This window comes from Oncorhynchus nerka, linkage group LG27, assembly GCF_034236695.1.
Source record: "Oncorhynchus nerka isolate Pitt River linkage group LG27, Oner_Uvic_2.0, whole genome shotgun sequence".
NCBI classification, from domain to species: Eukaryota; Metazoa; Chordata; class Actinopteri; order Salmoniformes; family Salmonidae; genus Oncorhynchus; species Oncorhynchus nerka.
Genome location: NC_088422.1, coordinates 62,482,666 through 62,510,165, shown reverse-complemented (window position 1 = coordinate 62,510,165; position 27,500 = coordinate 62,482,666). Strand labels below are relative to the sequence as shown.

General features: G+C 45.8%; 1 protein-coding gene across 7 annotated transcripts in view; it reads left to right on the top strand.

The window, feature by feature from the left end:
* LOC115112112 (zinc finger protein 536-like) overlaps nucleotides 1-27,500 on the top strand; it is a 201,189-nt gene that overhangs the window by 9,308 nt on the left and 164,381 nt on the right. For all 7 annotated transcript variants that reach the window (XM_065011870.1, XM_065011871.1, XM_065011872.1 and 4 more), the window contains exons 2-3: nucleotides 9,529-9,603; nucleotides 17,838-17,881. The gene's annotated coding sequence lies outside the window, so the exon portion shown is untranslated. The remainder of the gene's footprint in view (nucleotides 1-9,528; nucleotides 9,604-17,837; nucleotides 17,882-27,500) is intronic.

The following is a 27,500-nucleotide window of genomic DNA, read 5'->3' as shown; positions in this document are numbered from 1 at the left end:
TTTTCCTAAATCAGCCTTTTTTTTCCCTCTTCCCGTATTTTGTTTTCTTTTTCTTTTTGATCACGAGGCGTTGTTTTCTCCTCTCCCTTCTCCGTTTCATCTCTTTGTCATGTCGTTCACACCAATCGTTGTAATGGGGAGAAAGCTAAGTGGAAGTGCTGGGCCAGAGTCTTGTAGACTCTCTCCTGTTTTAGTAAATAGGACTGTCAGTGTGGCTCAGGCAGGAGCCGTGTGGGCAACACTATCCTCGCTCCACTCACAGGCCCATCCTCCACTAGAGTTTGTGATAAACAAAGGACTTTGAGGAAAACATGCTCCGCAAGAGAAACCAAGTTGTTTTGGAAGGAATCTCCACGTCCATGGTTACAGAACACAATGACGGGCTTAGAGAGGGAGTGGGAAAGAGTTCAACGCATGAGGTTAGTCATCCACTCACTATGTGCCTCTAAAAAGAGTGGCCAAGCGACCACGGTTCCAAAGTTGAACGGAGCAACTTTGGTTTTGAGTTGAAGCTCAGCTCTCCCTGCCCTGCTCTCTGCACAAGGAGCCTCACAACCGGTCCCTTCATGCATTAGCCTCTCTGTGGTCAGGTGGGTTTCCGACAATTCTTTGTGCTGTCTTTCTAATGATTGGGTTGTACCCACAGACCTCCAATGGCCTGGCGTGAGGACCAATCACAAGTTTCTACAGTTCTTCACGCTGTCTTCCCCATCTAGCCACCTCATCATCTGGGACATTAAGCTAATGATGACCACACAGATGATGTCCTTGTTAGAGTGGTGAACTTGCCTGGTGTTGATAGTTATAGGCTTTCTATGTGGGGGGGGGCATCATCATTAGTGCAATGAAATATCTTCTCTGTTTAAATTTGCATGATGATGGTTCTGTGACCAGTCATCGTTAGATCAACCAGGCACAGCCTAGGTTGTAGAGAAGATTCATGTGTTATTCCCCCAACCCCGCCGTCTTGGGAGGTCTCTTAAAATGCTAACTTCAGCACCCCCCACTCCCCCTCCCCCAGTGGCGATCATGACTTTCTGGACCCATCCGTGTCAGCGCCGTAGGATTGGGAACGTTTTCCGGAGATTTGGGTGGAGTTATTTCTCTCTCTTTCTCTCTCTCACTTCCCTCTGATTGCTGTAGCCTCGGGGCTCTCCAACACACACTAGATCCCTGTGATTATATTAATGGCCTCCCGCTCTGAGGCGGAGGCAAAGGACCCACAGGATAATGGGCGTCAGCATGGAGCGGCGGGTAGGGAGATGGATCTCTGACCATCGGGTCGTAGGTTGAAAGGCTCAGGTGGGGTGCTTAACGGGGAACGTGTTAGTGAGTGGATGCCCAGACTAGCTGTATGTATGAAATCACATGTATGAAATCTGGAATGAACCTGTAACAGTACAATTACTGTACAGTAGCTAGGTAATAGCAGACGTTGGCTATCGTTTTCGGAGCCGGCTGATTATAAGGTGCTTAGGTAATGTGGATCGGTGTTAGTCATTCTGCGTTCATGATACAGTGATACAGCGACACAGTGGGATTTCATTTGGTCTGTGTGGTTTCCAATGGTATTTATCTTTAGCAGACGGTATGAGGACAGAACCCAAAGGTTTGTACACACTGTATGAATGTGTGTGTATGTTTGTGTGCTACGCTGAAGCTGGTGCTTTGTAGCGATAGTACAATGCCTGAGGAACTTTGATATGGGTCATGTAGCTGTAGCGTCCGTACTGTAGGCCCCAGGCCCTGGATCGTGTCCGGTGGGAGTCCCTCTCCTGCTGGGGAGCACATTTGATCTAGGCAAGGCCGGTACTAGCATGGAGCCGAGAGGGGTCAGGCCCGTCCTCACCCTCTTTTTCATCCAATTTCCCCGGCTGCAGGCGGCCGCTCTCCACGCTTTTGTTGTCAGAGGTAATCTGTGAAGGGATCTTAATTATGGAGGTTCGGCCTGTTTCTTTTTCTTTTTTTTCTCACACGCTTTTAATCAAACAGCGTAGTTAGTTAGTAATGAGGATGAGGGAGGAACGGTGCATCTGCTTCCCCATGCTGCTGGGTGTCGGGAAAGAGGAACAGGAAGCGTAAAGAGAGGAGCGTCCCATTGTATTTATTATACCTTCACGCTGTATCTATTTCGGACACGTCAACGATGCAACACATTTGTGACGGATGGCCTTCCCAAAGGATTGTCCCGTTTAATTCTCGAGAGAATTTGCACACGGAACTATTTCGAGACCAGTCCAAGAGTCAGAAGACCCTATCGGTCATAAAACGTTACCATTATTATATTCCAGAACCTGAACACGGTAAACATGACTTCAACCATGCAACATCACCATTCATGTTGTTGGAAAAGCAATGAAATGACTGACTGATTTCATGAATAAAGTTGAAAAGACAAGAGGGAGGAGGTGGTGTGGGAGGATTGTGGGGGTGGGGGGGTAGATGGAATTCATTACACATAAACACCCTTAGCATTGATGGGATGATCCAGAGAGATTAGATTGGAAACCCTGGTGGATCCGGAAAAGGTGACCACATGGAGGGAGGGCTGCATAATGAGCCCATTGGCAGATGCTAGAGTGGAGAACCTCGCCGGCCCCCAAGGTCAAACGGGGAGTCACATCCAGGTCTCAGGAGGTTCAGAGGACTGCAGCCTCAGTTAGAGCACAGCGCACTGGAGGCTCAATGCTAACCGCTCAACAAAATCCTGCCTGACTGACGAGACGAGACTTCCGCGGACGCCTCCCTGTGTTTTGAGTGCACGTTCTCTAAAGCTATGTCTGTTTGCGGTAAACTAACGTTTGTGTGAATGAACCTTCGTGTGGATGTGACTAAGACAGTCATTCGAGACCGTTACTACTCTGAACCTATGGGATTTCCGTAGTTCACCACCTGGGGGACTTTGATGATCTAAACTCTAAACCGCGTGCCGTGGTGGAACCCTTGTGCGACCAGGACCAGAGTAGAACTTGAGGGATGGAGGAAGGTCCGGTTTCCAGAGTTAGGCCTGGCTAATTTAGACAGGGTCACTATGCCAGGGACTGGGGTTAAACGGTGTGACTGTGGAGGTCAACAGTAATTAGCTTCCCATATGACCCGCTGTGTGTGTGTGTGTGCGCGTGTGCACATGGGCGTTAGACAGAGAGAGAGAGAGAGAGAGAAGGGTGGAGGCGGTGTATGGGTATGTGTCTGTTGAAGAGTTTCAGGAGGGTGTTTGCGTGTGTGAGCAAAGGGGACAATTGCAGATAGCATCCGTTCTCTGGCGCTCTCTCTTGTGATTGTGTGTCTCTTCAAGTCTTTCCAGTTCACCTCCATCTATGGCCAACTCACATCTTGTCCTTATACTATTAAAGGTCGCCGTGCTTAAGGAAGACCGACAGATGGCTGTTTTCCTAAATCATGCTTTGAAGATGATTCTAGAAATCACCACCCACTATCCCGCTTCGGGCTACAGTAGCTTACATTCTTACAGGCCTGTTTATCATGATGTCCTTGCGTGGGTTAAAACTGTCCCTGCCCTCTGTGTGTTCATTATTATTAAGATAAGACACTGATGGCAACATACAGTCAAATTGAACAACATTCTAAAAAAGAAATAGGTGGTTAACTGATACAAAAATACACTCTCTTACGGTAACGTGTGCTCTTGTGCTTGGCTGAAAGTTGCTCATAACAGGATGTTAAATATATAGCAGTAAGAGAGAGGGCGGGGGGGGGATAAGGGGGGAGATTATGTCTGTGTGTTTCCACAATTTCTTGATGTATACACAATGTCAGGCAGCCATTGTCTCCTGGGTAAAGAATGATAGTTCAAATACCTACCATCTCTCCCCTGGTGCTCCAAATGCTTGGCTTTGAAGTTTTTATAATCCATCTGTCATCTTCGAGCAGGGAGGGCACATGTTCTGCACTGCTCAATTACACCATCTTCTTTTGCCAGCTACAATGAGACAGGAAGCGAATAATATGGGCGACCTAAAAGGGAGAGGAATCGCTCGAAAATTCCGCATTCCCGGCGTTCTCACGCACTTGATTGTGTCCCTCTCTCTCATAGCAGGAGAACAAAGCGTGTTTGTTGTGGGTGGAAAGCCTTAAAACGCTTCCTACTGTTACAATCATGAAGGATTTGATTGAATGCTTATTGTTTCACGGACAGCGATTTCCCAACTTTTTTTTGGGGGGGGGGGGGATCAAACTGTCACTATATTCCACTTAAGAGCACTAACCTTACCGCTTTGTAATCAAATTGTATTTGATATTAAGAGTAATCTGCTACAAGAAATAAATGTGAGAGAGCGTGCATTTTGATGACGCCTTGTTCATTTCTTGCACACAGAATAGAATTTGTTGTCAGTTTGATGTACATTCTAATGAAGTTTTTTGCCGTGCATGGTGCTGAAATCATCTTTAATTGGAGAATGCTGTGTTGCAGTGCTTTAAAGCTTACAACCGAGGAGCCTAGAACTTCCGATACCCTCTCTTCAACTGAAAAACAACAACAGCCGCAGTTGCAAATTAGACCTCAGAAATATTTCTCCTTTAGGAGAAAGAGGCTTTCATAATTTTACCTTTAATACACAACACTGTTAGATCTCTCTGTCTTATTTCATATCTTCTCTGAAAAGCCACAAAGAAGTTTCAAAGAAGATGAAAGATTGTGTTTGCGAAAAAAAGAAAAAAAAAGAAGGACATTTTACATTCTTTTGTTGCCTTTGAAAAGTCAATATTTTGCCTGTAATTGTGTCATACTACGTTTATGTATCTTCATTTATGGAGGAATAATACATTGGGCCTTTCTTCTTAACTAAAAGCAGCATCCATCTGCTTGTGGAGCCACTCCTGGTTGCCTGCTCCTCACAAAAACAATACTCGTCCTAATGACTTCCACATATTTTGAAGTCTCCCTTTTGAAATTGGTCTTGGCAGATTATTTGCAGGTACTTGAGTTGCATCTGTTTGCAATTTTGCAATGTGGAAGACTTTAATGCAGCACTCGGTGAGAGCCGGGGCTATTTTAATCCCAGAGTAACACAGTCTGTCATTACAATTGCCTAGGTCCTACCCTGACCGGGTCCATCTCACCCAAGCTGGGTGAAAAACAAGACATTGGAGGGGTCAAGGTCAAGATCTCCGTGGGTCAGGTTTAGTGGGCCCTTCCTTTCGTGAAGCCCCACTGTCTGCCCTAATAACTGGTCAGTCCCCTTGCAGTGACACAGCCCTCTCCAATGAGATGGGTTCTTTATAAAAGAGGTGATTAGGAAACCAAAGCTGAACTCATTGTGACTTCAGTCCCTATTGTTTCTCCCATGTGGCGAGCAGCTGACCGGCTTAAGACTTAAAAAAGAATATTTAAAAAATACATTATTATTTTTTCATTCCCCCCTTTAAACTGTAATATTGTCCCGCCCAGGATATCAGGACATAACCAAAGGCTGTCAAACTGTGATTGTATAGGTGGTTACAATTACATGAATCAGATTTCATCAGGGGTGTTTATTCAGTCGGACGATAAATGAAAAGATGAACTTTCAACTCTTTTCTTTGTTTTGTCTTTTTTTTTGTGTTCTTTTTGTTTTATTAGGAGCGAAGGGAGGGCGATACTAGAGGAGGAATTATGTTGAAAGTGTATGCCTTGCAACTTTTCCCCTGTTGGAAATGTTTATTTGAACAGTAAGCTCATGATTTGAATATTTGTAATCCATGCTTAAATTTACAGGCCAGATGAACTTTTTGGCACAGAATGGCAACCATAAGTAGGATTTTCCGAAAAGCTTTACAAAATTTGAAACCATTTGCATGGCTTAATATAATTTAGAGGCAAAAAAAAAATTTGTTCTGTCTTATTACTTTATACATTTCAAATTGTCATTATTTTGTCCTCTCATTTTATGTGCATATGCTACTTTAGAACTCAGTTAGGTCGTTGAACAAATATATGAAGACTTCAAAAAATGCAGTGGCCCAGGCGCTGGAGTGGTTTTCCTCCATGTTCAATTCAAATGAGTTTACTCCATATTGACTTCTAATGCTGAAAGGCCACCCATCTTGTAGGCTGGGCGGTCGCTGAGCCGAGCAAAATGGAACGCTTTCTTAAATGATGCTAATCAGTCCGGAGGGGCCTGGCCTCCATCCTTCGTCAGTTTTCTGTAATTCAGATGTGCTGAGAACCTGAAATTAAACGTGTCAGTGTGTGTGCATGTGTGTATGTGCAGCAGGGGTGTGGGGGGTTAAGGAGAACCAAATGAGTGGATGGGAGAAATAACTGAAGCTGTGGCTTTCTCTTGGGCTCCACGTTGGTGAATGTCAAGATGATTTAGCTTCTTTTCTATTTGCTGTCTGCCTGAAAAGTCCAACCCTCCTAAGATTGCAGGGGTTTCTGCTAGCCATTTGATGAAGGTACACTTCTTTTTGAATCAATCGGAGCCTATAGGTAAAGCCTCAGTATGTGTGTGTGTTCTTGTATGTGTGTGTGTGCGGACGCCAGTTGGGCGAACAGCTGAACCATGGCGCAGCCCACTGCCCCTCGTAGGCCTTGGCAGTTAGCGGTGTGAAAAAGCCCACTCTTTGAGGGCATTATATAGATTAATGTGGTGTGCCTGGGGCTTCCAGCGACACCTCACCAGGGAGGCCGTACGGCAGATCTGGGGGGCTGACAGGCATTAAGGGGGGACCAGGGAGGACTGGGGGGAGCAGAGCCCCGTCCTGGGGAAGGCAAACAGAGGCTTCTGGACTGGATATTGGGGGGATTGTGTGGGGCTTGTGTGACCTGCGATGGGCATCATCTGGCCCATGCGGCTCATTATAGACCCTGCTCTCCTCAGCCAAGCAGCTCCACTGTCTGGAGCTCTGTTTCAGCCAACTGAGACACTTCCTTACACACACACACACACACACACACACACACACACACACACACACACACACACACACACACACACACACACACACACACACATAAGCATACATGCTAGTACACTCTCATCAGTGCATACTTACAGAGAACAAAGGACTGTAATATGTCACCTTGTATTCATTGTATTAAACAGAAGTATCCAATGAGAATGTTCTGGTATCAAATAGTCAACAATAGTTAGTCTGAACCGTGTATCAGATTATCACACACACACGCGCACGCACGCACGCACGCACACACACACACACACACACACACACACACACACTGTATCCCTCTTAAGATCTGTATGCGTAAAAGAAAGTAGAAAAGAACAACAGAGTACTAATCTTTCTAAGTTGGAATACAATCTTGCCTACTTAAACAGCACATGAAGAACAACAACGGTCCCATTGTTGTCTCTCTGGTGATTGTTAATGTTTCCGAATCTCTGATTTCATAACTTCACTTTCTATAGTGAAAATATGGAGATTTATTATCAGGATTTTACCACATTCCATTCAAGATTAGGCACATCTGGTTGTGTGTGTTTGATTTGGTTTATATCAAATTGTGTATACAGTATATACCTGGGAGACATGGACATGTGTGGGTCTCTATATCTGTCTAGCCGTGTGTGTGTGTGTGTGTGTGTGTGTGTGTGTGTGTGATTGTTCTAGCAGGAGCGCTCCTTAAATAACCTACTTTTGTCTGACAACAGCATTAGTTGTAGAGGTGCACATATGCAAAAAGCTATTTGGAAAGGCATCCTCGTTGCTGTCAGCTTTTATTATGCGGGAAGGTGTCATGTTTGTAACGAAGCTGAGTGCAGATGGCAGAGTGGAAGAAATGGATCACTAATTTTAACAATGATTAATGAACAGAGATGGAAAATGAATTACATTGGACTATTGGAGGCAAGGAATATTTTCAGTTAAAATGTTAACTCCGTCTGCCAGGCTGGTGTAGTATTGGGATGGGGAATGAGTGGGTGTAGTGTGGGTAAAATCCACACTCGTCTGCTCTTGACTGCCATTCCCCTGCTTAAACACTGCATGTGCTATACACATGGTTTCCACCCCCTGTGTATCAAGCATAGCATTAAAAGAACACAATGTTTAACAGGGTAAATACAGCAAAGGTTATCTTGTCAACAAAAAAAAATGTTTTCGAGTATTTCCTGCATGCTCTGTCTATACATTCTGGAGAACTAGTGAGGCAGAAGGTGCTTAAAGTCCTTCACCCCTTCCAAACTGTTGGTCATGGGCCTTTTCACCGTATGGCCCGACTCTCACGCCATCGTCGACCACACCACTACCCCCTAGTATCAACTATTGGGTACGCCATGACTGTTGAGCTGACTCTTTCTAAGACAGGAGAGGTGACCTACCCAACTCCCCAACTCAACCCTCTCACAAGAACATCTAAAAGTCCCCAGAGTAGCAAAGTCTCATCCACGACACACAGGAATCTGAGAACAGGAGTTTTCTCTCTCTGTTTCTTTACGTTGACCTTCTTTTTGTTATCCTCCTTTTCGTTGCTCCCCAGTCTGGCGTCTCTATCGAGGCTTGCAGGGTGGGCGGCTTGTGCAATCCAGCATAATAGATATATGTGAACTGTTTTTGAATTGAATGAAGCTCCTGATGGGAAATACTTAAAGGAGAAAATAGCGCAACTTCTGGAAACAATGTGAGTGTGTGCAGAGATCTCATGTTACCCGGCATATGCTAAGCACTCACAATGCCTTTGGTGAACAAGGTAGGGAAAATGCTCCTGGGAGCCAATTTAGAATGTGACTTAAGGCAAGTGTGCCTTTGTGTGTGTGTGTGTGTGTTTTCCTCTTGGTTTTACTATTGAAATAGTAGTGGTGATTAGAATTCCCTTTGCAGGCTCCTGGGGTGGCCTTCTTTGAGAACCACATATGTGACCCTGCCCCAGCTTCAGCCCCAGCTCCTTCCCCAGCTTCAGCCCCAGCTCCTGCCCCAGCTCCTGCCCCAGCTTCAGCCCCAGCTCCTGCCCCAGCTTCAGCCCCAGCTTCAGCCCCAGCTCCTGCCCCAGCTTCAGCCCCAGCTCTTGCCCCAGCCCCACTCACTCTGACTCGATGTGAGGACTACACCCAAACCTACTCACTGGGTTACACGCCACTTTAGATGGAGGGCAGGGCATGTAGTTCACATAGCTTATGCCGACCTGATTATTTGTCTTGCGTGAAGCGGCAGGACTTTTAAAAGTTGGATCGGGTAACATTCTGTGCGCTGAAGGTTTGTTTCACGTTTTGTAGCGCGTGTCGTTTCTGGAGGACCTAGTAGCCTCTGTTCCGACTATCAAACGGAAATGCAACCCTTCTCAGTCTTTTTTCCATACCATATGCCATGGACCACACCTGTTCTTACTGTCGTTTTAACCACACTTTTATTTCGTTTAGGCTTCTCTATGTAATGACTGTACTTGTGCTACTGTACTTATGCTACTGTGCCTGCAGTAGTTTGCAGAATTTTATGAAAAGGATCAAATGTTTGGAAAGTATTTACTGTAATGGGTATTTTGGTGTTGTTTTCTCTGTCGCTATTGTGCATTCTTGTCTAACTTCAATAGCATCGGCACTGAATTTCCTGGTTTGTCTGCTTTGTTTACAGGCGCTTGTCTTCCCCCCCTCTGCAAACCTGTCTGTGTTCTTCCTGAGCTACGTCGGTGAGGTGGCAGTACTGCAGGTATGGATCAGTGGCACCCCGATTGATCACGTAAAGAGCAGGATATTAAAGATGTCTGTCACACTCCCCCTCCTCTCTGGCATGGTTCTGGGGGGATTGAACAAGTGGATGTGAACTTTTCAGCTCAGCGCTGTCACCCCCCCTAATCAGGAAGTGAAATCTGTAGCACAGCACTCTCATTTAACTTTCCTAGACCCCCCCCACAAAAAAGAACAATTGCGCTGGAAGTAATGTGATTTCTAAATAAACGCCCGCCTGTCAAAAGCCGAGACGCATTTACTTCCCCAATGTAGCTCAAGGAGACAATTAGCAAACAGAGGTGACACGGTAAACAGGTGCACCCATTATTTCTGGAGCTGGTGGCGATATATCCCCATCTCTGAGACTGATGGTAGATCATGTGACATAGAGGGTGAAGGATCTGTCTGCATCAGGGCTCGGCTGACGGGGTCTGCCAGCAGTTTGCAATGTCCTCCTCACCATCATCTCAAAATATGTATTCTCTCTCTTCACAGTCACGATGTATATAGGTGAGATCACGTAATGTCCTCTATCTTTCTCACACACACACACATCTCTTTTCTCATCGCCCATTCTTTTCTCGTTCTCACTCTATACATCTCGTTTTCTTTGTATGTTCTCCCTTTTCCTTGCCCACAATCCCTTCCCTGGAATTATTGACAAGACCTCCTTTCCTTTTAATTCATAGTAGACCCTCGTCCAGTGAGAGAGGTCAAGCCGGTTTGTAAAAATGGATTGCTTGTAAAGTGCTAATCAATGGAAACCTTTTCTCTTGAATCTGGGAAATTCTAGCTATAACATTTCTTGAAGAAAATATATATTCTCCTGTTTGAGCTTGAATTATATGACAGCTGTCTTATATACCCAGCGGGACTCCCAAGTCAAATTATCAGACAGCCTTGATACACCAATGATGCTGTACTTTTTATCATTTTAAAATATAGATCTGCTTAGTTCATCGTGTGTATTTGTATTTGTAAACAGAGCAACTCAAAAGTATTTCAATCTTAGATGACATTGAATGACGTATTTCAAACATGTGTGCTATGTTGTAACAGTGCAATAGCCTCGGTAATTGTCGCCGGTGTTTTGGACAGCATTTCCATGCTGAGATGTATAAGTCAAATCTAAAATAGCGAGTCAGTCTTTTGGCTTGTGCGGCATCAGAGGTATGTGAGACAGATCTCAGTCATATTGGATCCATCACAAACACATGCTCTCTCTGACGCATTCTCACACTCATTCTCACACAAGGCACACATGCACGCAACCTTCAGGCTGTCTCCAAATGATATCGGGGCCATCACAAGTACAGGGACTAGCTACATAGGGGATTCCATACATACGTACCATACTTCTCAACTCACCTACTCTCTCCTCCAGTATGTGCTATTGACGTTCCATGGACATCATGTAAAAGAGGAATGTCGAGTCTATTTGAATCATGTAGGTACGTCGAGACAGCAGAAGGGTTCGTTTATGGGTTAGCTTATAGCAGTTTGATCCGTATGAGGGGACTTTTCCCACCACAGCTTTTGGATGGATTCAGTTAGCTCAGCCTGCCACTGTTGTGAGACTACATCATGCTGTTATAAATAAGAAATGATTGGCATCCAAGGGACACATTTTGCCTCTGACACTTTGGATAAGAATTAGTTGAAGGAGCGACAGTCTTGATAAGGAGTTATAATGATAATAATTATTTAGCTTTTTTTATTGCAGGATAATTATTGAAGAGGGTCGTGTAGTCATCACTGTAATCAGTAAAGAAAAATGACAGAAAATCCACAGGGAAAGAGATGGTACTTAGTTGTTTTTTGTGTTTTTTCTTTTTAAATATTAAACTAGTACACTTAGTACCAGGCATAGGATGAGGACAATCAAAAGGAAGAACGATCAAATTAAAATCTCTTCACCCTCAATAAATAAATGAGATTCACATGCACAATTAGGACTTGTTGGTGTCCTTTGCCAAAGCCACCCAATCAACCCACAACACACTGTACCGATAGGAAGGGGAAAAATGCACAAAAAGCCTTTCAACTCAAAGAGCGGTATTTAAACAGAAAACCCTGACCCCTTGACTTTGTCTATTAGCATAGAGTGTATTGCATTGGTCGTTCGCACGCAGTCGGCACGAATAAGGTCACCATTTGTTCGTTTTGCTCTTTTGGGATGCGCCTACGCGGCGTCCACCCGGACTTTCGTTGGTGCCCAGGCCTCGGATATGTTTTTGTTTTTTTAAATTATCATTTATTTTATTGTACACGACCAGCGAGGAAGAAAAAGGCTCTTGCTTTCCAGGGTCGGAGTGATCGGAACACAGAGGCTGCTGCCCTACATTCCTGACTAATTGTATAATTGGAAAAGCTCTCCAAATGAGCGCCCCCCCCTTTCGCGGGCTGATCTTCCCAGCGCTCCCCCCCTTCAAAGCAAATCACAAAAGAGCATTTTGGGAATAATAATAATTGTCAAAAAGCGTCCATTATTAATCTCGTTTACCACCACTACCGCCGCTGGTAGGCTCGCTGCCACACATGGCACTCACACTCATTGGGAGCCAATAGTGGCAACTTTTCTCGGATCAATGTCACCCATAACCGCGGTCAAAGTTCAACCTGTGGACGACCCTGGAACTAGCCTACTCACCACATTATTTTTGGATGGCCCTGCCTTTAGTGAAAAAGTCTGTGTATAAACTTTTTAAAATGTTGCCTCACTGGCATATAACTGATGATCTACCTGTGAGCTGTCTTTGCTTTCATATTTTACTGTTGCGCCCGTGCTCATGGTCAAATTGGATTTTCAGATTTATGGCCCCTCTTACGCGCCTTTCATTTCCATGGATACGGAGGGACAGCGGGATGATTTCCGAGGTCGACGCTCAAGCAGGATTCCAAAGTGCAGTTCAAATGAATCTCTTAATTAACCCTATTGATCAGTAAAAAAAAAATGAAGCAAATATGATTTGCATACACCGAGAGTGATCAATGCATTAACTCATTTTCTTTTTTCCAAAATCTGATTTCCTCAGTTTCCAAAGTGAGCGAAAGGAGAGTTGAGACGAATGCGGATCGATCCTGCATCTTGCAGACAGGAATACAAAGCGTTTTATTAGTCACTGAAGGGGGAAACATATCAGGAAGACATTTGTTTGAAGTTTGATACGTCCGATTATTTTCTCACCTAACCAAACATGGAAAGTACTCATCCAGTCTCTCTACTTCGTTAATACTCTGTAACACCAGTAATTATCATAAAGTCACATATTTGCTTTGTGAACATGAGATATGAACAATACTCTTATTTGCAAGCTGAATGGAACACATATTAAGAAAGGGGATATTTATTCAGGGGGAAAAAACAGAAAAAAAAAACAAAAAACTCTTTTTATTTGTGTGAAAAGCAGCAACAACAAAAAAAACACCACCACCGACAACAACAGGAAGACAAAACTAAAGGTGTTAAAAAAGCAGTATGCTGCTTTTTCTCAAGAGCAGCTTATTATAGAGTATTGATTTATAAGGCTTTAAACGTGATCCTCCATGCTCAAGTCAAGGGCAGGGGGAGAGATGGCTGCAGTCGGGCTACATGACAGTCATCGGGTGCTGCAGAAAGCCTGTTTCTGAATAGTTTTGGAACACAAAGGGGTAATTGTTTTAGCCCAGATGTTGCTTTCGCACAACAAGCAGGATACAATGTTCCTACTGAGCTGATGAGCCCAATCAGTGAAATGATTAAAAATTGATTTTGTCCCTGTAATTACAGTATGTAAACTACTTAGCCAGGATTGCAAAGGAAGTGATTTTCTAATTACGTATATACTCTGGTGTCTAATGATTGGTTTTTTGAAGTAATGAAGAGAGGGTCCTAACGACTCCTCTGTGTTCTGTTGTTTAAGAAAAAAAAAGAGACCATCGTTAGGGCAAGGCATCAGGCAGACAAAGAGCTCAAATTGAATTTTCGCCAACTAACATGCACAGATTCTGTTTGTTAGCATGCGATCTGGACGCTAATGGTGGCCATGACTTCTGCGGGGTCACCAGTACAACAATCTGGACCCTCCAATTAAAACATTCAGAGGTTATGATGTCATTGTCACCCCTAACACTAAAAAAGCAGATTACAACCTATGTGTTGTGATAATTGTGTTGTTTGCTCTATATCCTGCTAGTTCATATGCTTTGACACCGTGATATATAGGCCTAAAGGCCGAGACATTAAGAAGACACTGTGGCAGAATACATTCAACCACACTTTTGTTTCATCACAAAAGCGGAGAGCAACATCTGTCCGGTGAAGTCCACAAAGTATATTGCATTTAACAAACAGTCACATAACCAACAGCATGGACAAGCAGGTTAATGTTTCTGACTTCTAAACAACTGTTGATTTAGAACCACGGAGTGTTACCACCAGTCACAAAGAAAACAGGAGCTGTCTCCACTAGTCCAGCACCATTTCAACTTCAACATTTCAACACCATCAAATCACCTATGCTTAGTCTAATACAGTGACAACTAAAAGATACCAAAAACGATTTAGTCCAATCAACATAAGCTAAATATAATGTGGTTGTCCATAGTTCTGATTTCTGTGTGTGTGCGTGTTCGTGTGCTTGTGTGTGTGTGTGTGTGTGTGTGTGTGCGTGCGTTCGTGCAAGTAGAAAAAACATGTTGACTCACCCTACTTGTATTGAAACGCCAATGCCATCCTACTCTCTTTCATGTTGATGAAACAGTCTATGACTCATACAGTACACACTTTTTAGCTTTGCTCGCTTGCCTAACTTCCTTTCTTGGGCAATGATGAGCCAACTAGTTAACATTAGCCTACTACATCTAGCTACATGTTGAACTTCCATCCTCTCAGGCCAGGAGCACAATGTACACATTTATGGTTGGATCAAAATTGTCATTAAAATCATTGGCCAGTACAGAGAATTAAGTAAATCCACAAGTCCAAATCCCTATCTCCGTCCATTTAATATAGGGAAGGGACCATTTTAGCTAGCCAGCAAGCCACCGGGGGACAACGTCATAACGAGATGCAACAATTCAAGTTTTTTCTGTCAATTATGTTTTGCTTTTGATGTGATTGGTGTGAAGCCAAATCCAAACTGGCTTCCCTTGACACTTATTTTTGGTGTGCCAGGACTATTCACAGTTGAGTTCACTTAGTGTAGCTCATCGCTGATTGGCTATTATTATTATTTTTTTTAAATGATAAAGGGAGGCCAAATGCTTGCTGGCTTCTCTTTCATTTAATGCTACAGGCTGCAACAATGTCATACTCTTTTTGACCAGAAAGCATCAAATAGACATATAAAGAGACAGGGGGGCACTGTTTCGCTCGCACAGATGCGTTCTCTGGTGAGATACAGTCAGCCTTTTGCGAAGTGATGAAACATAAAGAGACGAAAGATACATTACATATACTGTATATATGATTTATTTTTCTTGGTAAAGTTTTTGGGGAAGCCTGGCTTCCCTTGGCCTCCATGAATACACGCCACTGAATATACTAACCGTGATGTACTATATCTTCGGGTGTCAGTGTGCCACTAGTATTTTCCCTGACCATAATACTCCTTTAAATGTACCATTAACACTTCTTTATATTTTATTCCATTGTTCTAACTCTTTAAAGTACAAGGATCATAAGAGGTTCAGACCCTCTGGCTCCCTGGTAGAATCACAAGCTCTGAACTGTTCCACATAGCTTCTGTTGTAAATGCATGAACTTCTGATACAGATTTGACCTAGAATGGAGGCCATGTGTAATATGGGCAGATCAAAAACAAAAAAAAGGGTTTCAGGGTTTTACCAGGGGAAATAGAGAGATAAAGCTCCAGGGACATAATGTATTTCATAGAAAACACAACTCATACCACTCAAAATATGTCATTATATCAATCCTGCTCTTCCTTCTTTGGCAGCAAATGTAGTGCTTCGGAAACAGTTTTCATTGAACAGGACAGACAATTACGAACTGGAAAGGTCTGATTATTGTTAGTAGTGCTCAATTGGTTTTTAGATTTTCTGACATTTTTAGGTGACAGAAATCCAGGTTCATTACTAGTGTGGTGCCAGGACAACAACCTCTCCCTCAACGTGATGAAGACAAAGGAGATGATTGTGGACTACAGGAAAAGGAGGAACGAGCACGGCCCCATTCTCATTGACAGGGCTGTAGTGGAGCAGGTAGAGAGCTTCAGGTTCCTTGGTGTCCACATCACCAACAAACTAACATGGTCCAAACACACCAAGACAGTCGTGAAGAGGGCACGACAAAGCCTATTCCCCCTCAGGAGACTGAAAAGATTTGGCATGGGTTCTCAGATCCTCAAAATGTTCTACAGCTGCGCCATCGAGAGCATCCTACCTGGTTGCATCACTGCCTGGTATGGCAACTGTTCGGCCTCCGACCGCAAGGTACTACAGAGGGTAGTGCATACGGCCCAGTACATCACTGGGGCCAAGCTTCCTGCCATCCAGGACCACTATACCTTGCGGTGTCAGAGGAAGGCCCTAAAATTTGTCAAAGACTCCAGCCACCCTAGTCATAGACTGTTCTCTCTGCTGTCGCACGGCAAGTGGTACCGGAGTGGCAAGTCTAGGTCCAAAAGCTTCAACCCCCAAGCCATAAGACTCTTGAACAGCTAATCAAATGGCTACCCAGACTATTTTCACCCCCCCCCCCCCTTTACGCTGCTGTTGCTCTCTGTTTTTTATCTATGCATAGTCACTTTAACTCTACCTACATGTGCATATTACCTCAATTGCCTCAGCTGACCGGTGCCCCCGCACATTGACTCTGTGAAGGTCCCCCCTGTATATCGCCTTACTACCGTTATTTTACTGCTGCTCTTTAATTATTTGTTACTTTTATTTAAAACATTTATTTTTATTTTTTATTATCTATTTATTTTACATAGCACTTATTTTTCTTAAGACTACATTGTTGGTTAAGTGCTTGTAAGTAAGCATTTAACTGTATCCGGCGCGTGTGACAAGTACAATTTGATTGATCCAAAACTTAAGAGAGAGAAAAGAAAACTAGGAGAGAAAAAATAACGTTGAAATGCTGCCAGTATCAAACTGTACTTTTCAGACACAGTTGATTGTAAGAGAAGCCGATAGCACAGCCAGCACACCCCTTTAATAATTCATTTAGTTAGGCTATGATCTATCATTTTCTACCTTTTGACATGCGATATTGAAATTTAATATTGCATCAATACAAATGATGTATTGCCAGTCGGTCCAAGGATGTGGATTGCAAAGAGATCTCAGAACGTCTTTGAGTTCCTTCCCTACTCAAAGCCACATTGTACGAGAGCAGAGTCGCAGAAGTTAAACATCCGTCATTCTGGAGCTTTGATATGTATGTTTAAAAATGACATCTTAAAAAACGCTCAGGGAAAACCTCTTTCCTCTACCCAAAGTCGTGTCTGAGAAGGGAAGAAAGGAAAGCGAAGGAAACATGACAGGGGTGTTTAGGGGAGACATCTTATGTTGTGGGGATCTTTGACATACTGTTTAGTTTCATGAAATCCCCTGGCAAAACTCTGGAGCTCACTATGAGGGACTTTGGGGTGCGATGTCTGTAGTCTAGGCTGTAGACTAGCCTAGTTCTCCATTACCGTATCGTCATACATTTCCTAGTTTATTGTTCAATCCGTCTTTGCTATTTACTAACTAACCTCTAAATCCCTAAGATGATGCCAACCCATGTTTCTCAAGTTGTATTCTCTCTCAGTGTTTTCTTGTAATGCGATAGACAGGATGTATTTGATTGTATTGAACTGAGATCCTGATCTGTTTTTATCTGTGGTGCTAATGATTTCCTGTTTGTGCGAAATTTATGATGCTGCTCTTGGAGACGAGTCTGTTGGTGTGTCATTAACACTCTCTCTCTCTCTCTCTCTTTCTTTCTCTCTCTCTCTCTCTCTCTCTCTCTCTCTCTCTCTCTCTCTCTCTCTCTCTCTCTCTCTCTCTCTCTCTCTCTCTCTCTCTCTCTCTCTCTCTCTCTCTCTCTCTCTCTCTCTGTCTCTTTCTTTCTCTCTTTCTCTCCACCTCTCTCTCTCTCTCTCTCTCTCTCTCTCTCTCTCTCTCTCTGTCTCTCTCTCTCTTTCTCTCTACCTCTCTCTCTCTCTCTCTCTCTCTCTCTCTCTCTTTCTCTCTCTCTCTCTTTGTTGTTTGCTTTTCCAGTGATCTACGGATGTCAATTAGAAGACCCAAAGAAAACACGTTAGGTGAGGAACATGCTTACTGTATTTCTTTTATTCCACTTAGAGGTGAGACTGAGAAATTGGACCCAACTGACATTTCCATATTCCCCATTCATTTCAAAACCAACACCTATCTACAATTTGAATTGATGTATTTTTTTTAAGGACTGTACCAGTTTAAATGGCTTCTATTTGGCTCGTGGTGTACACCAGACATCAAGCGCAGTGCAGGTTGTCAGGTTAGTGTCCTGCGCCTGTGACTGTGGGAGAGGGATGTCGTGTGAGGAGGTGCTATGGGGCTCTGTGGGGCCTCTTCCTGTGTCTTCTGCCTGGGCTTATTAGTCTACCTGCGAGGGTCCTGCCCCTCTCCGGAGGTGTGCCTACCGTGGGGCAACACCTAGGCAGGAGGGATCCTCTGTGACAGATGACCTCTGTCTGTCATTCGCCAGACTCATACCTCACTCTGAGAGGCTGACAGTCAGACAGAGCCCAGGTGGACTTAGGCTGGCTCACCCAGGGCTTGTTGTCAGTGAGGGATCTCCTCACTAGCTCTGTGTTGTCTCAATGGGGGACTGGCCGTGCTGCGTGTGTATTTGTGTGAAGGGATGTTTGTGTGCTTGCCGTCTTGTGGGGGATGGACTGTTGACACACTTCATATTTCAAAATGTGGGACTGTGGAACGAAATGAAGATTGATGTGGACAAAATGTTTCGAACCCGTCTTATGTCAGTAAATATATTATAATTTACACATATGTAACACATCTCACAAGCCTACTGTATATGCATACACATGATCAAAAACCCACACATATTCACAGGGGGGCTCAGATGTTATTAAAGCTATATGCTATAATTGCATTTGATCTCAAATGAACACAAATTCAGTCCATCTCCCACATAAAGATGGCAGATGTGATGGATGACCACATTAGCGCCAGGGACAACATTAGATTTGCTCCAAATTATTGATCTTTTGTTTGCGAGCCAAGTCGGGCAATAAATAACCGTATAAGAGAGATGTGACTCATTATCGCCGTGCCAACTGACAGACCTCTGTCAAAACAACTCTCCTACCTCGCCACTCTCTCCTCTCTAACCGGATGGATTTAATCCACTTTTCGTTCTGGCACTATTACTATCTGATTCCCTTAAAATGTTAATCCCACTCCGATAACCTGTATTATTCAATATTTTATACACACGCATTCAGAAGATTTCTGTTTTATCCCTACCTTCTTAGTGAAGAAATCCTTTTATCACACAATGGGTAATTTATATCCATTACCAACATGTTCAATCCTTTTCAGTGCTGCTGTCAGTGCCTTTGGCACAGTCATGATTAATGTGATCTAATAATAGTATGCCATTATATTTCCTTTAGTAAAACATGTACCAACATCCTATTCAGCTCCACCAAAATTCATTGCCTCTTAAAATATTTGTCCTTTTTCAGTTGAAAGAGAAGATCGCTATTTTCTCTCAGAAGATGATTATGGCGTTTTTTTAAGTGAGAATGGTTTCCTATTTTTCGGTCCTATGACTTTGTGTGAGTTTGATGAGTAGTGGCAAGATGGAGGTGGCGTGAGGTGATTTGGACATGCTGTTGAGTCTTCTCACGCTTACAGGTAACACAGCGCCGCTTCCCCGCCTCCATTGTTCGCTAGTGGCTTGTGTTCGGACTTGTGGGCTTCAAGTGCACCGCCATCGATTGTCATTTCAGATGCACACTGTTTGCCGGGTGGTTCCAGACATCACGTTCAGTCATCACACCTACGGCCAATGGGTTCAACGAATAGAAATGAAATGTGATATCATATTAAATGTTATATTTATTTTGTTTTTCACAAATAATAGTCTACCCGTGTTGGTGATCATGCAGCCATCGAGAACATTGTGGTTTCATACAGTAAGAGTCCTTCCAAACGTAGATAGATTCATATAAATTGACCGAGACAATGATGGCCTAGTTGGGATAAGATAGGGGCGAAGGGGGGGGGGGGGTAATGGAGGGGCAGCATGCTGACTCCCTTTGGAGTGACTGGAGGATTTGGGGGGAGATGTGGAGCGGTCCAGGAGTGGGCTCCCGTCCCAACAAGCCGGACGTTCTGAGCCAGCCTGCCACTCGTGGGGGCACGTTTCTGACTGGGGTGCCAACAACCTCCCCCACTCGCTCCCCAAAGAGGGTTAACCCTTACTGGGTTCTTAGACTTGTATCCAGAATGAACAGGTGGTCGCACGAAACATGGGCATCAATTTCCTCATGACTTATCCCAGTGTGGATAGAGGGGAGGGAGAGAGAGATAGATCGGGAGACTGTAACAGAGAGAAAGGAAGAGGTAGAGGACAGAGAGAGAGAGAGAGAGAGAGACAGCGAGACACAGAGAGGAAGGGTGTGTGTGTGTTCCTATCTTTGTTTTGTTTATTACTAGTGTGGTTGGTGGTATGGACCAGCTTGTGGAGGGTCCCACCACTGTGTGAAATTGACATCAGATGGCCGTGATGACTAGAACAGAACAATATCACATCTCGTTTCCATTTAGCAAGGGGCAGCTGTGGCGGGCAGTGGGGGAGGGGGGGGGCACCTGACCCCGGAGTCAAACCACACTCCGACCCCCGCACTCCCAGAACCAAGCACAGCTGTCAACACTTTACATCAAAAGACAGTCCCCCCCCCCCACATATGTATTTTTCCCTTCTCAAATGCTTTGTTCCAGAATTGATCCGACTCCATTTAAGGATAATGTGTATTTGAGCTTTTTTTTTTTGTATTCCTTTTCTTTGTCTCAAGTGTCCGTCTCCAAGCAGAGACAATCGAAATGAAACCGTTTCAAAGCCAAACGATATGGGACAGAGTTTTAGTATAGCGCAGCATGGCACACACAGCATTTGCCACAACACTCGTCCAGCCCTCTGTAGTTGGGATAGCTGTGGTCACTTTAGACATGTCAAGATCAAACACTCGGCAACGTTTAACACTGTCCTTCTTTGTTTTGCTGGGAGGCCTTTGTTTAGTAGGACGCACGTAAATAAGCGGAGAGTAAACCAAGAAACAGTTGGCGAAAACGAGCCTTTCTGAGTCAGCATATTTACTAATGTCTGATTACATTTCAGGAGAAAAAAAGCTTGTAGGTTGTAAATAACATACTGTCACAATGTTATATACCGACTTTAATATGCACTCCGTGTGATGAATATTTTCTGCATGTTGTATGTGCATGAATGAAATGTTCTCTCCGGGACCAAGACTGGAAGGTTACAGTTGAAAAGTACCTTTAAAAAAAAAAAATCCCCATAAATGGATCAGTCAATGGAGAGATTCAGAAAGATAGATAACAGAGAAGAGGAGGGATTGTGTGCTGGGGTTATTACCGTACAGTAGACTCACCTTTTCCTCCTCTAGGTCCTTCACATTGTCTCTCCCTCTTAATAGGGGAAATCCTCCAGGAGGGGGTGAGAGAAGAGGAGCGATTGTGTGCTGGGGTTATTACCGTACAGTAGACTCACCTTTTCTTCCTCTAGGTCCTTCACATCGTCTCTCCCTCTTAATAGGGGAAATCCTCCAGGAGGGGGTGAGAGAAGAGGGGGGGGTTGGAGGCTCAGCAATTTCCTTCCAGGACTCAGAGTAGACCAGACCAGAGCTAAGCAGAGCGTCACAGTCTGTCTGAGACTCTGGAGTGAGTCAGGCATTTAGAGAGGGGGGAGAGAGGGGTTAAGAGAGGGAGAGAGAGCGAGTGTGAGGGAAGGAGAGGGGGTAGACAGAGAGGGGTAGACAGAGAGGGGTAGACAGAGAGGGGTAGAGAGAGAGGGGGTAGACAGAGAGGGGGTAGACAGAGAGGGGTAGACAGAGAGGGGTAGACAGAGAGGGGTAGACAGAGAGGGGTAGAGAGAGAGGGTAGACAGAGAGGGGTAGACAGAGAGGGGTAGAGAGAGGGGTAGACAGAGAGGGGTAGACAGAGAGGGGTAGACAGAGAGGGGTAGAGAGAGAGGGGGTAGACAGAGAGGGGTAGACAGAGAGGGGTAGAGAGAGAGAGAGAGAGCGGAGAGGGGTAGACAGAGAGGGGTAGACAGAGAGGGGGTAGACAGAGGGGGTAGAGAGGGGTAGAGAGGGGGTAGACAGAGAGGGGTAGACAGAGAGGGGTAGAGAGAGAGGGGTAGACAGAGAGGGGTAGACAGAGAGGGGTAGACAGAGAGGGGGTAGACAGAGAGGGGTAGACAGAGAGGGGTAGACAGAGAGGGGTACAGAGAGAGAGAGAGAGAGAGAGAGCGGAGAAAGAGTGTCACTCACATGGAATAAGCCCCACACGTCTGGTGGCACCACACAGTTATTCCCATGATGCAATCTGTGTGGGGTGATGATGATGAACATGATGATGATGAAGGTGATTATGATAATGATGAGTGCACAGACAACAGTTGTCGTGGCTGCCTCTCAGTTTGCATCATCTGGCCCTATATAAATATACAGACGGCCTACATGGGCATATCAACGCTAATGCCCCTTTAATCCCATAAGTGCTCCGTTATGGCAGAGGTGGGTTAGTCTCTTAAAGTCCAAGCTGGCTCTCCTTCCCTCCATCCCTCCATTCCGCCGTCCCTCCTCCCTAATTAGGCACCAGAGGATCTGACTAGAGGGGCTGTGTGTGGCAGCAGCCCTGAGCTGTGCCTGGGTGGTGGTGGTGGTGGCATACAGGACTGCAGCAACCCAGCCAGGAGGCAGGTCACAGGGGGAGAGTGGCAGGGCAGCAGTGGACACTCTGGAGGTGGGGCCCCTGGCATGCCACACCAAGGTTAGTTCACCTAGCAGCTATTTCTAACCCGGCCGCAGAAAATGCCTTCACCGTCACCCCTTACGTATGTTGAGGATGTGTGGGTGAAAATGTAGCGCTCATATGTTGATAGCGGGTAAAACACAGTGCCCAGCATGTTGATTTATATCTATTTATATTAAAGTCAGGATGGCTAGAGGAGCCTGACACCTAAATGTAGTCGCATGATGGAGTTAGCACCGCCCCCAACACCTTCACAGCACCGCCCCCAACACCTTCTCTGCACCGCCCCCAACACCTTCACAGTACCACCCCCAACACCTTCTCTGCACCGCCCCCAACACCTTCTCTGCACCGCCCCCAACACCTTCACAGCACCGCCCCCAACACCTTCTCTGCACCGCCACCCAACACCTTCTCTGCACCGCCCCCACACCTTCTCCACCACCTTCTCTGCACCACCCCCAACACCTTCTCTGCACCCCTCCACCTTCTCTGCACCGCCCCCCCACCTTCTCTGCACCACCCCCCACCTTCTCTACACCACCCCCCACCTTCTCACCACACCACCCCCCCACCTTCTCTGCACCACCCCCCACCTTCTCTACACCACCCCCACCTTCTCTGCACCCCCCACCTTCTCTGCACCACCCCCCACCTTCTCTACACCACCACCCCCCACCTTTTCTACACCACCCCACCTTCTCTACACCACCCCCACCTTCTCTGCACCGCCCCCCCCACCTTCTCTACACCACCCCCCCACCTTCTCTGCACCACCCCCCACCTTCTCTACACCACCCCCCACCTTCTCTACACCACCACCCACCTTCTCTACACCACCCACCTTCTCTACACCACTCCCCCCACCTTCTCTGCACCACCCCCCACCTTCTCTGCACCACCACCCACCTTCTCACCACCCCCCACCTTCTCTGCACCACCCCCCACCTCTCACCACCCCCCACCTTCTCTGCACCACCACCCCACATTCTCTTGCACCACCCCCCACCTTCTCTGCACCACCCCCCACCTTCTCTGCACCCCCCCCACCTTCTCTGCACCGCCCCCCCCACCTTCTCTGCACCACCACCCACCTTCTCTACACCACCCCCACCTTCTCTGCACACCCCCCACCTTCTCTGCACCACCCCCCACCTTCTCTGCACCACCACCCCACATTCTCTGCACCACCCCCACCTTCTCTCCACCACCCCCCACCTTCTCTCCCACCCCCCACCTTCTCTGCACCCCCCTTCTCTGCACCACCCCGACTTCTCTGCACCACCCCCCCTTCTCTGCACCCCCCACCTTCTCTGCACCACCCCCCACCTTCTCTGCACCACCCCCCACCTTCTCTGCACCACCCCCACCTTCTCTGCACCACCCCCACCTTCTCTGCACCACCCCCCACCTTCTCTGCACCACCCCCCACCTTCTCTGCACCACCCCCCACCTTCTCTACACCACCCCCCACCTTCTCTGCACCACCCCTCCACCTTCTCTGCACCTCCCCCCACTTCTCTGCACCACCCCGACTTCTCTGCACCACCCCCACCTTCTCTGCACCCCCCCCACCTTCTCTGCACCACCCCCCACCTTCTCTACACCACCCCCCGCCTTCTCTGCACCACCCCCCACCTTCTCTGCACCACCCCCCCGACTTCTCTGCACCACCCCCACCTTCTCTACACCACCCCTCGACTTCTCTGCACCAACCCCCACCTTTTCTGCACCACCCCCACCTTCTCTGCACCACCCCCGACTTCTCTGCACCACCCCCACCTTCTCTGCACCACCCCCACCTTCTCTGCACCACCCCCACCTTCTCTGCACCACCCCTCAACTTCTCTGCACCACCCCCCACCTTCTCTGCACCACCCACCCACCTTCTCTCATCTTTTCCTTTTCTAAATTTGGACGAGGACATTAAATGGATGTGCTATAATTCAGTGTGTGTGTGTGTGTGTGTGTGTGTGTGTGTGTGAGAGAGAGGGTGTACATAGTTCTGTGGTTATAAAGTGAAGCATTATGGCAAAAAAATCCTTAAATAATTTAGCGATCACATTATTTTGTAATGCCATTCTTTAGAACGGACTCATTCACTCTAATAAATGCGTTGCTGGAAAGTTCCGGGGATTTTGTGGGGCGCCAGTGAGCGATAGCAGCCACCCGACTCCTAGCTCCAGTCTCCCCCTCGATGCTACCATGTGACCTGCGCCATATTCCTCACGATCAACACTGTGGCCAATTGAGACAGAAAAAAAGGACCCATTTTATAAATGTGTCAAAAGTGCGGTGAAAGGATGGCGGGATGGAAGGGGGTGCGGTATCACTCCATCCACGCAGGTCAATTCTCCCAGATGGAGGGTCCGGATGGTGCACAGAAATAGTAGGGTTATTGATTTGTCAAAGAACTACAGCGTGCGGGTTGGGCTTAAACGGCCACATAAACCTGAGCTGTCAGGAGCAGAGAGGCGCAGCGATGACATTTAGCCACACAAACGGAGCGGATGGATTCACCGCGCCAACACGCCTGTCTCAGCCAGATCATATTGCTCTATTGTGAGCGCCTGGGAGAGGCTCACTTATGTAGGGGATTTTTCACATTACACCACAGTGGCATAAAAAAAGGTTTCCCACCTCCTTTATTGGAATACATACCTGGCATTAATACAAGGAGCGGGAGGGAGAGAAAAGGCACACAGCGGAGTCTGGGCCATAAAAAGGATAGTTTAACAATTGATCGAGAGCAGTACTGGAAATGGCAGCTGTAAATCAATTTAATCTCCGAGCAGTTAAAGACTGTTTTCTAATGAGGTTAATGTCACATAATGACCAAATTCCTCCATTTAAAAGATGCCCTCAAGGTGTTGGAAAAAGATAGATGTCGCCTAGCAACATTAACTCGTCATGACCCAGCTGACACTGAGGGGAAAAGTTTCCCCCCAAGAGGAATGTCAAAAAAACCAGAAGAGTGGAACGTGGAACGTGGATGGCGGTTGGGAAAGCAAGGCGAGGGAGGGTTGGAAATACGTCGGGCTGGCTGACTAGCGCTACAGGACGGAGGCTCAGAAGAGAAGCCATGGCTTTAAAGGAGAATGAAACGTCAGAATGACCCATCACTAACACACAGTGAATCGGGTTTACCCTCCAGGGTTTCAGGGTGTTCATGGAATCTCTGATGGCACGGGAGACCATACTGGTACGGGTGGTGTGCACTTTGCAGAGGGCAGATGAAATGCCAACAGACGTGCCAACACAAAAACAACGGGTAAATGATGAGATCATTGCTAGACCCACACAAAACCTTTACTTGTAAACTGACACAAATCTTACCGTACTAACATTCAGGCTCTGTCTGCTTTGCAAATCTAAGGCTGAACCACCGTGCGGAAGAAAGAGTTCCGATCCACAGGCCAGCCATTCATCACCGAGGCCCTAAAGCTATTATCATGATCTAATTAGGTTTAAGATAAGTCTGTGTCATGCCCCTGTCCAAGGCTGCCTTGTCCCCAATTCTACAAATTCAGAACATCCCAATTTCAAAATCCCACTCACGCTGTACGTTGAACGAATACAGGAGCTACTAATGCAATTTCATACTACTACATACCCACCCACTTACAGAAATCCATAAATTCACACGATGACACAGATTTACACACATTAACGCGTAGAGTGACTTGTGCGTGCGTGTTCACAGTGGAAGTAGATCAGATACAGCATGTGATGGAGGCCCATGTCTAAGTCTCTCCATTACTCACTAGAGGCATCATTTTCACAGCACTGTGCTCTTACCCCTTCTGTGTTCCTCTCCGTCTGTGCTGTAATGAATTGAGGCGCAGATGAGGCGATTTTTTTTGGGGGGGATTACAGTAGCGTTGCTGAGACAACGTTGCAGGCACTGACCTATAAAGAAGCCCTTTGAGGAGACCCATTAATCCACCTGTCCAGAAATACTATATTTATATGTGTATCATAAATCTAGGCTGAGGTAGTCAAATGCAATTTGGAATTACCAACGCAGACACGCCATTCGTTTTTTTGGTTGCGTGATTAGCGACAGTGGTGCGACTGGCTGGCTCAGTGGCTGGCAGGGGTGGCCTGATCTACACGCCGTGTGCTCGTTACACCAACTAACTGCACTGGGTGTGTAAAAAAAATACATACTGTATATACTGTATATACTGTATATATGTATATACTGTATATACAGTGCCTTGCGAAAGTATTCGGCCCCCTTGAACTTTGCGACCTTTTGCCACATTTCAGGCTTCAAACATAAAGATATGAAACTGTATTTTTTTGTGAAGAATCAACAACAAGTGGGACACAATCATGAAGTGGAACGACATTTATTGGATATTTCAAACTTTTTTAACAAATCAAAAACTGAAAAATTGGGCGTGCAAAATTATTCAGCCCCTTTTCTTTCAGTGCAGCAAACTCTCTCCAGAAGTTCAGTGAGGATCTCTGAATGATCCAATGTTGACCTAAATGACTAATGATGATAAATACAATCCACCTGTGTGTAATCAAGTCTCCGTATAAATGCACCTGCACTGTGATAGTCTCAGAGGTCCGTTAAAAGCGCAGACAGCATCATGAAGAACAAGGAACACACCAGGCAGGTCCGAGATACTGTTGTGAAGAAGTTTAAAGCCGGATTTGGATACAAAAAGATTTCCCAAGCTTTAAACATCCCAAGGAGCACTGTGCAAGCGATAATATTGAAATGGAAGGAGTATCAGACCACTGCAAATCTACCAAGACCTGGCCGTCCCTCTAAACTTTCAGCTCATACAAGGAGAAGACTGATCAGAGATGCAGCCAAGAGGCCCATGATCACTCTGGATGAACTGCAGAGATCTA